The 12,072-nt window shown below is 45.2% G+C and overlaps 1 protein-coding gene across 7 annotated transcripts in view; it reads left to right on the forward strand.

The window, feature by feature from the left end:
• The window catches only part of ZMIZ1 (zinc finger MIZ-type containing 1), a 469,088-nt gene that overhangs the window by 108,759 nt on the left and 348,257 nt on the right, over positions 1-12,072 (forward strand). For all 7 annotated transcript variants that reach the window (XM_069240178.1, XM_069240175.1, XM_069240177.1 and 4 more), the window contains exon 2: positions 9,169-9,260. The gene's annotated coding sequence lies outside the window, so the exon portion shown is untranslated. The remainder of the gene's footprint in view (positions 1-9,168; positions 9,261-12,072) is intronic.

The following is a 12,072-nucleotide window of genomic DNA, read 5'->3' on the forward strand; positions in this document are numbered from 1 at the left end:
CGGCTGTACAAGGGAGGACAAAAATGTACCGCTCATGCACAGCTCCTGCTAAAATGTCTTAATGCACAAACACGCTTGCGCACATACCCATTTCCCTCCAGTGCCATGCCCTTCGATCCATACACACAGCCCACACTGTGATGGATCCGCACTATTGACATAATCCTCACGTGTACCACATATTCCTCAAATAACCAACCCTGTGCAGCCACATGCTTGCATGCTACCCCACACACAGACGCCAGTGCCGTACTCTCACCACATACAGACACGCACATCCCCCGTACCGACATGCTACACGCACTTTTATGTTGAAGCCGGTGTTGGGTGGCTCAGGTGGGGGCTGGCAATGAGTGCAGATGCTCTGGCTGGCAGGCAGCGGTGGTTTGTGTGTTTTGTGTTCTCTCTGGCGAGCGGAGCAGCTTGGCTGCCGAGCAGGCTGGGGCTGTGGGAGATGATTGGCAGTCGCACACAGCTCATTATACAGGCAGCTGAAGATGGGAAATGCATTTGCTGATGCCAGTTCAAATTGCTCCAGTCCCCCGAGGCCCAGCAGTGTGATCCGCCAGTATGAAATATTCACGTTTTTATCACCTTTGCCCACAGGAACGCTGTCATTTCCACCAACTGCTCAGAAATGTTCTGCCTGAATGTATCCATACTGTGGCTGTGTTTGTATCTCTGCATGTTGTGATATTATGCCGCCTGCTGGTGCATATATTTTGTTTATAAACAGGTGAAAGCCGAGCACCGGTGAGCGCAGCTCTCACAAGAGCTGCTATCTTAGAGCCCCAGTGCTGTACAGTACCCCAGCGAATCGGTTGTCTCTCTTACATTCTTTTTAATTCGTGCCTTTCTAATGTGTAGAGCTCACCGTGAGCTGAAGCACCTCTCGGCGCTTGGGAGAATTCCAGTTTTTGATTTGGCGCTCTTGACTGCTGTCGCAGTTAGGGCCCAGGCGCCTGAAGTCTTCGCCGGCAGTGCAGCCGATCTCGGTGGGATGTGTCAGCCATCATATGCGAGAATGCTTGACTGCTTCAGAGCACTTGCTTTCTTGAGGGAGAAATCTACTGCTGTTGGAGCATGTCGCTTTACTGCCACTAGGCTGATGTTTCTTTTGCTCTTTGAGGTGTCTGTTTAAGCTATCTCTTCCAGAGGAGGTGTTGTTCTTTGGCCATTGGTGCAGCCCCATCTGGCCTATTAGGGAGACTCTATCGCTTCGTTGTTGTGGTGTTTCCGTCACCTTTGGTTTATGACAAAACCACTTTCCTACTGTTGTCAGGTTCCATCCATTCCTTTGATTGGTATGTAGCTTATTCACGCCTTTCTTGGATCACACATTTGTCTTAATTGTGGAAACATTGTTCTCGTTTGGGCACTCATTTCATTGGCTATTGAGGAGGCCTATCTTTCTTTGCATTGAAGAGACTCAATTTTTGCTCGATTAGACATCTTCTTGCTTCCATTGTAAAAGGCTCCTATTCCCTCAAACGGGGGAAGTACATCTTCATTCCATTGGGAAGGCAGTTTTTTTCCTCCTTTGGGGAGACTCCTTTATCCATTGAGAGGGTGTCCTCCTCACTCTGCAAAGAGGTTTCTCTGTATTTCGTTGATATATTGTTTCCAAGACCCGCAGTGCCTTCTCAACAACATGTCTTGTCAAACACTTGAAGGTAAATATATCTCACTCTGGAACGGCACTTCTATTTTTGGACAAGCTGCGTCTTTAATTGCGTTTGTTGGCAAATGTCTTTGATGACGATAACATGACAGCCAAATAGGAGACAGTCACCATGTTACTGAAAAAAACATATTCCCAGGCTAATTATGGGAGTAACACAAACAACACTGCATACGATGTCCTCTGTAAACTACTGTCACATCCGTTGCCTACAATCCTTTCCAGCATTTGTGTCATGTCTGTGACCCCGCACATTATCTGTGATTACTTAAAATCACCGCTGATCACTAGGATTGTATGTCCATACGACCTCTGTGGTCAGTGGATCATCCGTGACTGGGGTCATTATGCGTTTTTCTGTCGTCTTTGTCGCTTCTGTCGCCTGGATGTCTTCCCCTCGCCTTGTTCGCTCCCTTTCCACGTCTGTGTGTCCTGCTCTCGCCTGCCCTTCCTGTATGTTCTTACCATTCACTCTTTCCGTCATGTTAGGTCATCTTTATCGATGGCTAATTCCTTTCTGGACGCCTCCTTTCACTTTCCATGATCCTTTCTATACTGTAACATTCTGCATTGCTGATAATCCCTCCTCCGCCGGGTAACATGGCTTCACTCCTACCCCTCATTCGTCTCAAACCCCGCCCCCCCTCGTGACCTACCGCGCGCTGCCATTGACTCGGATGCGTAGCCTTGGGGACAGCTGCTAGTCAGGCATCCAGTTGCCTACTCCCTACACACCTCTCTCACCGGGGATGGTCTGTTCACCAGCTCTAGAGCGCACGCTGCTAGCGTTTTACATTTGAAGAATTCTGTTTGCAATATTGTCCTTTTCCAAAGAAAATAACTAAACGAAGCAAAGCTTGCACTATATCTTATTCGAAAGGATGCTCAGCTACAGCTCTAATGCTTTTTCACTTCAGGGTAAACATTTATACAGTAATGTAACGAATAATTACCTTCTCAAAAGGGGCACGACGTATTCACGTCGGTCCAGTCTTTATATTGAAAAAAATGCACCATGCAAACCTGCATCTTGTCTTTTTTTTGTCATTAATAATCTTACTAACCGGAACCCGGAGCGCCCTCACAGCCAGAAATATGGCGCAAGTGTTCATCGACCTGCGTTATCTTTTGCCTTCGGTGTGATTGTATTAGCTCGTGAATGCTGCAGCCAAAGCTCGCAGAGTAGCCAATCGATATTGCGTCATCGATTGGCCTCCTATCTGACAACCCAGTTTTTCTTCCCCCTTCATTCACCTGCCTTTAATGGATTGTACTGCCGCTTTAATTGCCAAAGGTTACAGTTTGGCCTAGAATTTATTCCCTCCTCCCTTCCACGGCCCCGTTGCTGAAGGCCTGCAGGTTCTGGGCTTCGTTTATTTATTTATTTTTAGGACATGCCCACGCTGCAATATGATGCGACAGCGGCAACAGAAACCCGGCGGAAAAAAATGCTCCATTGGAAACTGCATTAATGATTAATAAAAATCCCGAGAGCTGTTTAATTTTTTCCTTCTGTTTAATGGGCATCAATAATTGAATGCACTTTCTGTTTGTTTGGGAGGCAGGGCGGCCATTTTGCAGTCTCAAGTTCACCATGCTGAACCATTTGAAGACTGGTGTGCATTGTATCCGGTAACCCTCAGTGTTGCCCAGTAGCTGTCTTGGCCTTTATAAGTCGATGAAATCCGAGCCTGGGTGAGACTGACAGCACTGTGAGAAATGCCGCTTCGTGTGTTCTGAGAATGCTCTACATTTGTTGGACAGCCTCAGTGGAGGCCATTTGTTATGTCCATTTCTCAGAGTACGTGGCTGCCTTGGATATGTACAACATGTTGGCCTTCATCAATAAGTATAAACGGGCTCTTTGCTCGTACACATTACCTGCCTCTTTGGAGGGATATGTGGAATAACTTAATTGAAGAAGTTTGTTAAACTGCTCTTTGCCAGGTTTCGCTGGCAACACAGGTCCCATTGGTGTTGGCTCCACAGCATTCTGAGAAAGTTTTATTTTTTCAGTTGTGATTCGATGGTGTTCATGATGGTAATAACTTGTTTTTCTCTATAGCTCTGAGTAGTGAAGATTTTGCTGTCTATTCTACTGTAAATAATAAAGGTTTATATCACTCAGTTTAATAGTATTCAATTTACCAACCACAGAAGGAATGAGATTTAAACTGGTGACCTGTGTTCAGTTCTTGTCATGTGTTGAGGATGTACGTTTTTCTAGTATTTTCCTGTGCTCCTTCACGGAGAAACCAAAACTGCAATATTGAAGCTTGCCGGAGACTTTGCGGAGAAGGTGGTACATTTATTGTCTTAATTATATTGTGTTTGGCCTCAGGCAAATCCTTGTCTTTTTCCTTGAGATCTAGGGACGTGCTGCCCTGAATACTTTATCATATTGATTTCTCGTGTTTCCTACCCCCAGGTGCAGGTTGTTTCCAAAGCCAATGGATCTTTGCCTGCTTTTTGCAGAATTCTTCAATAATTGCAAGAAATCCTTTATCTGCTAATGCAGTAGCTTCACACAGGATCTCTGGTGCTTCCTCTTAGATTTTCTTACTTTCCTGGTGGAAGGTGCTATGGGTGTTTTTAGAATTTTGCCACCCAGCAATCAGTTCACCTCATGGACCACATTGCCTCAAATAATTGCTCCAGTCTTTGGAGACAGTCCACAAACTACTAATGGCTGCTCGGGAGCTTCTTGTGATGTAGTGGTGGAAGGCAGGACATGAGGTGAACATCATTAGTTTAATATCACCGTTTGCAGCCTTTGTTGTCCTGGCCACAGTCACTTGTTCCCTACATCTGTCCTCCATTACCACCCATTGTCCTGTACCTGCCATGGACACTTTTTTACGGTACCTAATGTTGAGACGGTTAAGGGCTCTGGACGATTGAGGGTGACTCTTCAACACTGAAAAGTCGTACTGCCCCTAGTTTGGTCATTAGACATGTTTGCTCCCAAATAGGAACATGCACAAGAGAACCCTCATCCCACAATGTGGCAATTTTACATCTTTAAACTCACTAACCTTCAGTTATCCTGCCTATACATACCGCACCATTAAAAAAAAAAAAAAATTGGAACACATAGAGGCAGGAAGTATGTTTTGAGTGTGGTCATCCCTCGCTCCCCAGTCTACTTGACCCATTACTGGATGCTCAGCAACTGAGGCCCCGCCAATCTCAGTCTAGGGAAAGGGTGAGGTTAGAGGGTGCAGGACACTACAAGAGGCTGTTCACTTAGGCTGCATCCTTTTCCTGCAATAGTCATCCCCCATATTACTCCAAGTGAGGCCTTTTGTCAATGGAAAACTGGAAATTCAACGTTTTGATTCTGAGTGACACAGACTGTTTTTCCAACAAGGCTGCTCGTATACGTTGGAAGTCTAATTGCATAATGCTAAATATTGAGTCATTCAGGAGAATGATCTACTACCTGAGCATGCATCTTTAAAGCATCTACTCTTGAATTGTAGGCAACCCTGAAACATTGTGAATTTCTACTGTCTTCTTGCACCCTAAACACGATAAGAGTTCAAATAAGGCGGGAAGAATGCTCTTTCTTTGTTGCACAGTCTTTATTGACAACCTGACACTTTCTGAGGGTTAGTGGGTTCTGAAATGGCTAGTGCTGCCTTTTTTTGCATGTGTCAGTTCACGTTTGGGGAGTATGGTGAGTGGCAGGAGGAGTGTTGCGGAGTGGTGAGATTGTGAGGCCCACTTTTATAGATTTGGAAATCTCCACTATTAGATTCACTCCCAGTGTGCTCTTCGTTGAATCACTTTGATATGCATTTAATGGAAGCAGTGGGGTATTTGCCTCCTTTCAAGGGCGCTTTCATGACTCTTGGGCAACACCTGTAAGAATTTCTTTTATTTCTCGTGAAAAAATATTTTAGTTCCCTAGATTCGATTCCCTTGTATATCACGTATGTTGTTCCTTCCATTCATTGGATTGTAAGTAATCAGTTTATTCTGGGACTTGGGACCGATGAGAATGTACTCCTTCTGATCCTTCGCTGTCCGGCAAGAAGCCTGTGGTATTCATCCTCTCTGTAGCGAGAGCATAGACTCAGGCGAAGAGGCATAAGGCCCGACATCCTGCTAAAGCTCAGTGTATGTTGGTAGGATGTCTTATAACTTCGTTCTTGATTACTCGTATTTTAGAGAGGTGTAGCCTAACCTTATTCAATGGCAGCGTTTCCAGAACGGAAATCAAATCTGGGAGTGGTTATTAGTGGATTCCTATCATGGAGGTCAATTCACTAAAATGCCAGGGGTAATGGAAGTGACATCACGCGCCATTTCATCTTTACTTTCACTTACACACACATGCTTATGCAAACACACATTTACTCACTCTTTTACATAAGTACACTCACCCGAAAGCATGCACACAACATACATTTAAAGGGTTTTTTACTTACCTACGCTACTAAGGAGGTTCATGTTCCAGCTAATTGTACTTCATTTTTACCACACTAATAGTGTATAACATGTTATAATGTGATTAAAAAAAACACTGACTAAAAACTAGGAAGTGGAGCCCCAAGCAACATCCAGAAGGACTAGCTGCCCCATGTGTTCCTTGCACTGATTTTGCCACTTCTGAGACATGGGTCACAGAGGGAGTGGCAGCGGTTGCAAGGGGCAAGCTGGAGGTTGCAGCTGTGACCCCTGGTCGACCCCTGAATTATGTCAATGATTCCTATGTATTTTAGTGGTTATCTGCAATGTTAACCTTGTCAGTATCTTTGATTTTAATGGTACATAAGCACTCTGATACCTCCTCTTGTGGTTTGTGTAACTCCTTATAACTGATGGTGTGCGAAATTCGAGCAGTTTGCTTTTATGTAATTAAATGAAATTTCCAGAAAACTATGTGTATTAGGCAAAATGCAAATCTGTCATTTATACTCAATTTTAGCTTGAGATTCTGCTGCAAATGGCACTTAATTAGTTAATGTGGCCTACTGGCATACTTTTGGGAATTTTGTGTCACAAGCATAATGCGAAATTCCAAAAATTGCAAGAATCACGCCGTTGTAATTTTAAATTCATGGGCCGACTTATAACATCACAGGTGGTAAATCTTTTTGACTTGGCCCTTCTGGTCTTTTGCAAGCCATTGAATGGTGTGGCTTGTGCATGCTTCTTCCCAGTGGCCAGGCGTTGAAGGTATCTTTCCTGAATCCATACATCCTGGTCGGCTGTCATCTGTCAGTATGTATTGATTCCTGGCGGCATCACTTGAGGTGCAGGTGTCATTGGGTTTAATAGAGGTCATTGCATTTAATTTTGCTGTTCTGCAAGAAGACCAGGCAGCTCACATCATTGTTCCTCCTATAAGTACTGGTTCTCTTATCAGCGCTAATGGGGTTATGTGAGTGCTGCCTTTGCGTTCCCAGACATTCGCTATTAGTAACCATGAATAGGTTTTGAAGTTCTGCACTGCGCAGATTACAAGTGAGCCAAGGTCTGATCACGGTCATATTGGTGGGGGTCTCTGAGGCATTTTTTGCAGCACCTCCACCTATTGGAGGGGCATGTTCTTCTAGGCTGTGTGATAAGTGTTGTGTGGTGGCAGCAGAGGAAGAATAGTCATAATATGGTTCCTTATGTATCATGGTGGATGTGATGACCACATAATACTGTGGCACTGTTTCATATTATGTTTTTTTTTTTTTTCGATGTATCTAACACTGGATGGGCTTTTTGATCATGACCATTCCATTGAAGCAAGGCTTTTCCTATATTTGCTAAGCAAAAAAACAGAAACCCATACTCAGATGCATATATTAGATGTAAAATTTGGGGCGGTTGTCACCAGTTTTTGAGCCCCAACCAAGTTTCATGGAGCACTTAAAGGGAAATATAACCTTGGGACCCGCTTCCTTAGGGCTAGGCGAACGTACACCTTCATATCTTTCTTCTGCTCTTCGCCTTCTTTCTTCTTTTTTTTTTTTTTTACACACCTTACAAAAGACATTCGGTCTGGCCCGACAGTACTTCGTCAAATAGACGTGGTTAAGAGAGATCAAAGTTACAACTGTCTAAACTACCCCAGCGTGTGCATGTGCTGTGCACCAAGAACGTGTCCCGCTGTTCACCTGTTCTGTTTAATATGTAGGTGTGCAACTGGGTTTGGAGCCTGGACACATGTCAATCAAAACTATTTTACTCATGTTTAAAAGTCTGTCTTTGCATGCTTCTTGGCAATTTATGTTTTGGTTTTTTTTAAATAATGGCATGTGCACAGTGGCTGGGTTTGTTTACTAGAAAGACGGTGTTCTTGAGACCGTTGACCATGCACTTTGTGTGTGTCTGTAAGTAACATTTATTGTATACTGTGTGCGCCTCTGTTTTGTGAGTGTCTGTGTGGCCATGTGCGTGGTTGCTGAGCTGTATCCTGAGTTTGCCTTCGGTGCAAGGCTAGACTGTGATTGCTTTGGTGAGCATGTGATACTGTCTTGTTGCGGATCTCTCACTCTTGGTATGTGTCTGTACTCGAGGGACACACGCCAGGACGAGTACTTGCGACTGTGGTCTCGTGAATCTGTGTTACCGGACCTTACTCTTTGTTTACAAGCTGCATGTGCTCGTTTGACTCTGGCTCTGAATCTGTGTTTGCAAAGCTTCATTCGCGGTTGTTTGTCCATTCGGCGCACCCATTGATATGTGGTTTTTCTATGTGCGTGTGAATCTGTGTTTGCAGGTTGCATTTGCGATGTGTGTGAATTCTCGTGTGCATCCCCATGGGTTTTTGTGACTCTCTCTGTTCCGGGGTTCAGTCTAGGCGGAGCATGATATGGAAACCTAAGATGGTATTCCCTCCCTCACCCCTCGCAGCACAGCGCCTGTTTGCTGCTGAGAATTGACAGTCTTCCCCTATTAAAAGGGTTGCACCCCTGCTAATAAGTTCTTTAAACTGAAAGCAGTGGAGGTTGTCAGTTTTTGAGAGGACATGCCCATTGAAGCACTGGTGCTAGGCGCTTGTGGCCCCACGATGCGTGGCTACGCCTTGCCCTCGAGGAGTGGTGTGGTGACCTCCGGGGTCAGGCCCGCATTTGAAGGTTGGCGTGATACGACTGAGTGGTTAAGCACGCTGGGGTGGTTTTCATTCACACTGTCAGCTGCCGCCATGACATTTACTGGCTCCGATACCCTGTCATTATGCAAGTGATGCAAGGAGCCGGCGCTGCCGCAATCGTACAAAAAAATATCGCCCAAAAACAAGTTGTTCGGCGCGCCCCTTGAATCGCTTACTGGGAGGTGTGGAGGCCGTTTCACGCTAGGCATGTTCTGCTCAGCCCTATTGCACGCGCGACAGCAATTTGAAAAACAAATTATTTTCCCAGCCCAGATGGCCGGGGCGGCAGGAACAGAGGGGAAGGCTCTCCGGAGCAATCCGTTTCTGATCGCTCGGTTGAAGGCAAGGGATGCACGCTATCTAACCTTTAACACGTTTGCATTGTTTCTAGGAAATAATCTGTGGCGTGGAGCTCCCGACCAAATAGCAGAGGACGCGCAGCAATGCGCAGGCGCGGCGCAGGAATGCTGGGATAGGCGGAAGGTAAGAGCTGGATTTCAGTATTGGATTGTAAATGGGTGGGGCCGGGATTGGTATTGTGGCTATTATTGTCTTGCTGGGCCTCCTACAGCATGGTTTAGTAGTGTTCTTCTGTAGTTTGTGAATGAGACCAGAGTGCCTTTGGAAAGACGTGTTCCTGGAGAAAAAAACGTAGATACACGCCCCTCCAGAGAAGGTAAAGCTGCCTTTTCCAAATGTTGGCAATTTTGCACCAGACCAGTTTAGGCCTGGGTAGGCACGGGAATACCAATTCAGAGCCAACTGCTGGGCAACCTCTTCAGGATGCTTTCTCTTTATGCATTGGTAAACTGACCGAGGCTGCTTATGTAGCGCATGTTGATCTATTTCTTGGGGTAGCGCTAAATAATGCCAGACAAAAGTACTGGTCTATGTGTCATGGTTTCCTCTTCCTGTAATTCATTTCTTTGTCTCAGCTCCTGTGTCATCCTTTAATCTTGCTTGAGTTTCCTAGTAGTGTGAAGACAGCAATCTTGGGTATGTTGGAAAACTTTCATTCATTTTCGCATCTGACAGTGGTGTGGGCTGGTAGCATCGTGTTGCCAGCTAGCATTATCCAATTTGCTTTGATGGTCTGCGTGACAACACTCGAGAGGCTGGCTTTTGCTATGTAGGTTTCTATTGGTGGGAACCCTCAGTGGTGGCCCTCCATTAATAAAATTGTTGAGAACCCAATTAAATAGTTGTGCTTTAAGATTTAATTAAAGGGGTTAACAGGCTTGTGAGTCACTGACTCCTTTGTTGAGTTAGCTTGCAACTCGGTGGGGTAAGATTGTAATATAAGTTTTCCTTTGTGGATACTCAGGAAGCCATTATATCTCTCACCGAGGGTGCTGTTAATATTAGTTGACAAGCTAAGTCTCAATTGATAAATATTTGTGACATCCCTATTACTCTAAGGTACAGCAGTGTCTCCATTGATGGACAAAAGTAGTCCTCTTACACTGAAATGGTGTTTTACATTTTATCATTGATGGGAATCGTGGACGCTCTTAGTCACAAGACCATGCACTAGTGTTTCCATTGATGGGTGCATGGAAGGCCCTTAGTAACTAGGTTACATTAGTGTGTCTGATGGGTTAGTGAGGGGCTGTCTGACTCTAAATGGTATTGGATTTTTATAAATGCTGAAACAATGAAAAACACCCTTGGTCACTGGGTGATCTTGCATTGTTGGATATGTTAGCTACTCTGTATGTTTCTCTTTGGTGACTTTGGGATAAGTACTCAATATTTGTACGATATTACTCTTTCTATGCTGAGGGGGGTCCACTGAGCATCTCTTGGTCACCTGGTGGTATATGAAGCACCTATGGTCACTGGGCGATACTGTATTGCGTGTTTCTATTAGATAGATATATGGTCTCCTCCCAGTCACTAGGATAAGGAGCTGTATCTACTGTCGTGGACTGGTGTTTGTCCTATGTCACACGATGGTGGTGCATTGCTGTGGTTGGTGCCTATATAAACACCTGTAGTTCCTGGCTTACACTCCATTCTTCACCACTAATGTCTATGTCGTAGGTCTTCAGTCACTGGGGCATGTAGCTGTGTTCACCTTCACCAACCGGTGAGAGGCCTTCCATTACTAGAAACACTCATATGGCATGGTTTCCTATTGATAAATATGTGGTGGGTCATTGTTGCATATTGATCGGGATACATTGATGGACCGGCGACAGGCCCTGTCCTCATACTGCATTAACTTTCATGTACACTGAAACGCTCAGAATGGTTGACTGATATGGCATTGTTTCCTATTGATAGATATGTGGTGGGCCCTCGGTCATTGCCTCATTTTCATTTGTGTACACTAATGGTCTGGGGACGTGCCCATTGACACCACAAGATATTGCATTACCGTCATTGAGGGGTATAGAAACATGCATAGTCGCTCGGTGGCACAGTTTGTTTCCCATGAATTGACCTGGTGACTGCTCTCTCTCACTGGTTGATATGGCGCTGCCTCTGTTGTGACACCAGCAGAAGGCCATCACTGCGTGCATAGTATTGCAGGTTCCCATATTAATGAACGCGTGAACACTAAGTCCATTGCTTGAAACCGCAGTGACATTATTGGTAGCAAAGACTCTCGTGGCTCGTCTGGATTCTAGTGTGTCATTGGTGCATCTGCGACATGCCCTCCCTGGCAGGGTTCTGACACAGTCTCTTCATTGAGGGCAATTCGCGTAGCTGGAGAGACTCTGTCTCCAAGCTTCCGTTTTTGGATTGTGGCGAGGTGGTGTGTGTACTTGAGACTCCGAATGTTTGTGCGCTAGACTCGTACAGTTATCAAACCATCAGAAGCCGCATTCTCGCTCAGTAATTATGAATTCGGTGTCTTTTATTAGGAGGCAAGCTTTGGGCGGGAGGGGTGCTGTAAAATGCATCATTGAAGAAAACACTGTCTACTAGTATTTCATGAATGAGCTCTGCCCACTGAGCGTTGTGAAATTGGGAACTTCTCACGATCCGCATGACTCACACAGAAAAAGAAATGACTTCAGTTCTTTGCAGGATTGTCGCGTGGTACACAATTTGCTAGAAAGGGGATCCGAAATCGAAAGTGTGTTCGAAATTTCTCCTGGCTTAGGCCAACGTATTCCGAGGGAACCTCCTCTCTGATGTCTGAAATAACACAAAGGGGGGTGAAAATATATATCTTCCCCACGTGTAATCATGCCTATCAGCGCTTTACCGCGGCACTTAAGTTGTCATATTTCTGGCGCACCTGTTCCCCTTCCCTGTGATTACCGTGGAAAGGGTGTAATTGTGC

This window comes from Pleurodeles waltl, chromosome 6 (assembly GCF_031143425.1).
Source record: "Pleurodeles waltl isolate 20211129_DDA chromosome 6, aPleWal1.hap1.20221129, whole genome shotgun sequence".
Taxonomy (NCBI): Eukaryota; Metazoa; Chordata; class Amphibia; order Caudata; family Salamandridae; genus Pleurodeles; species Pleurodeles waltl.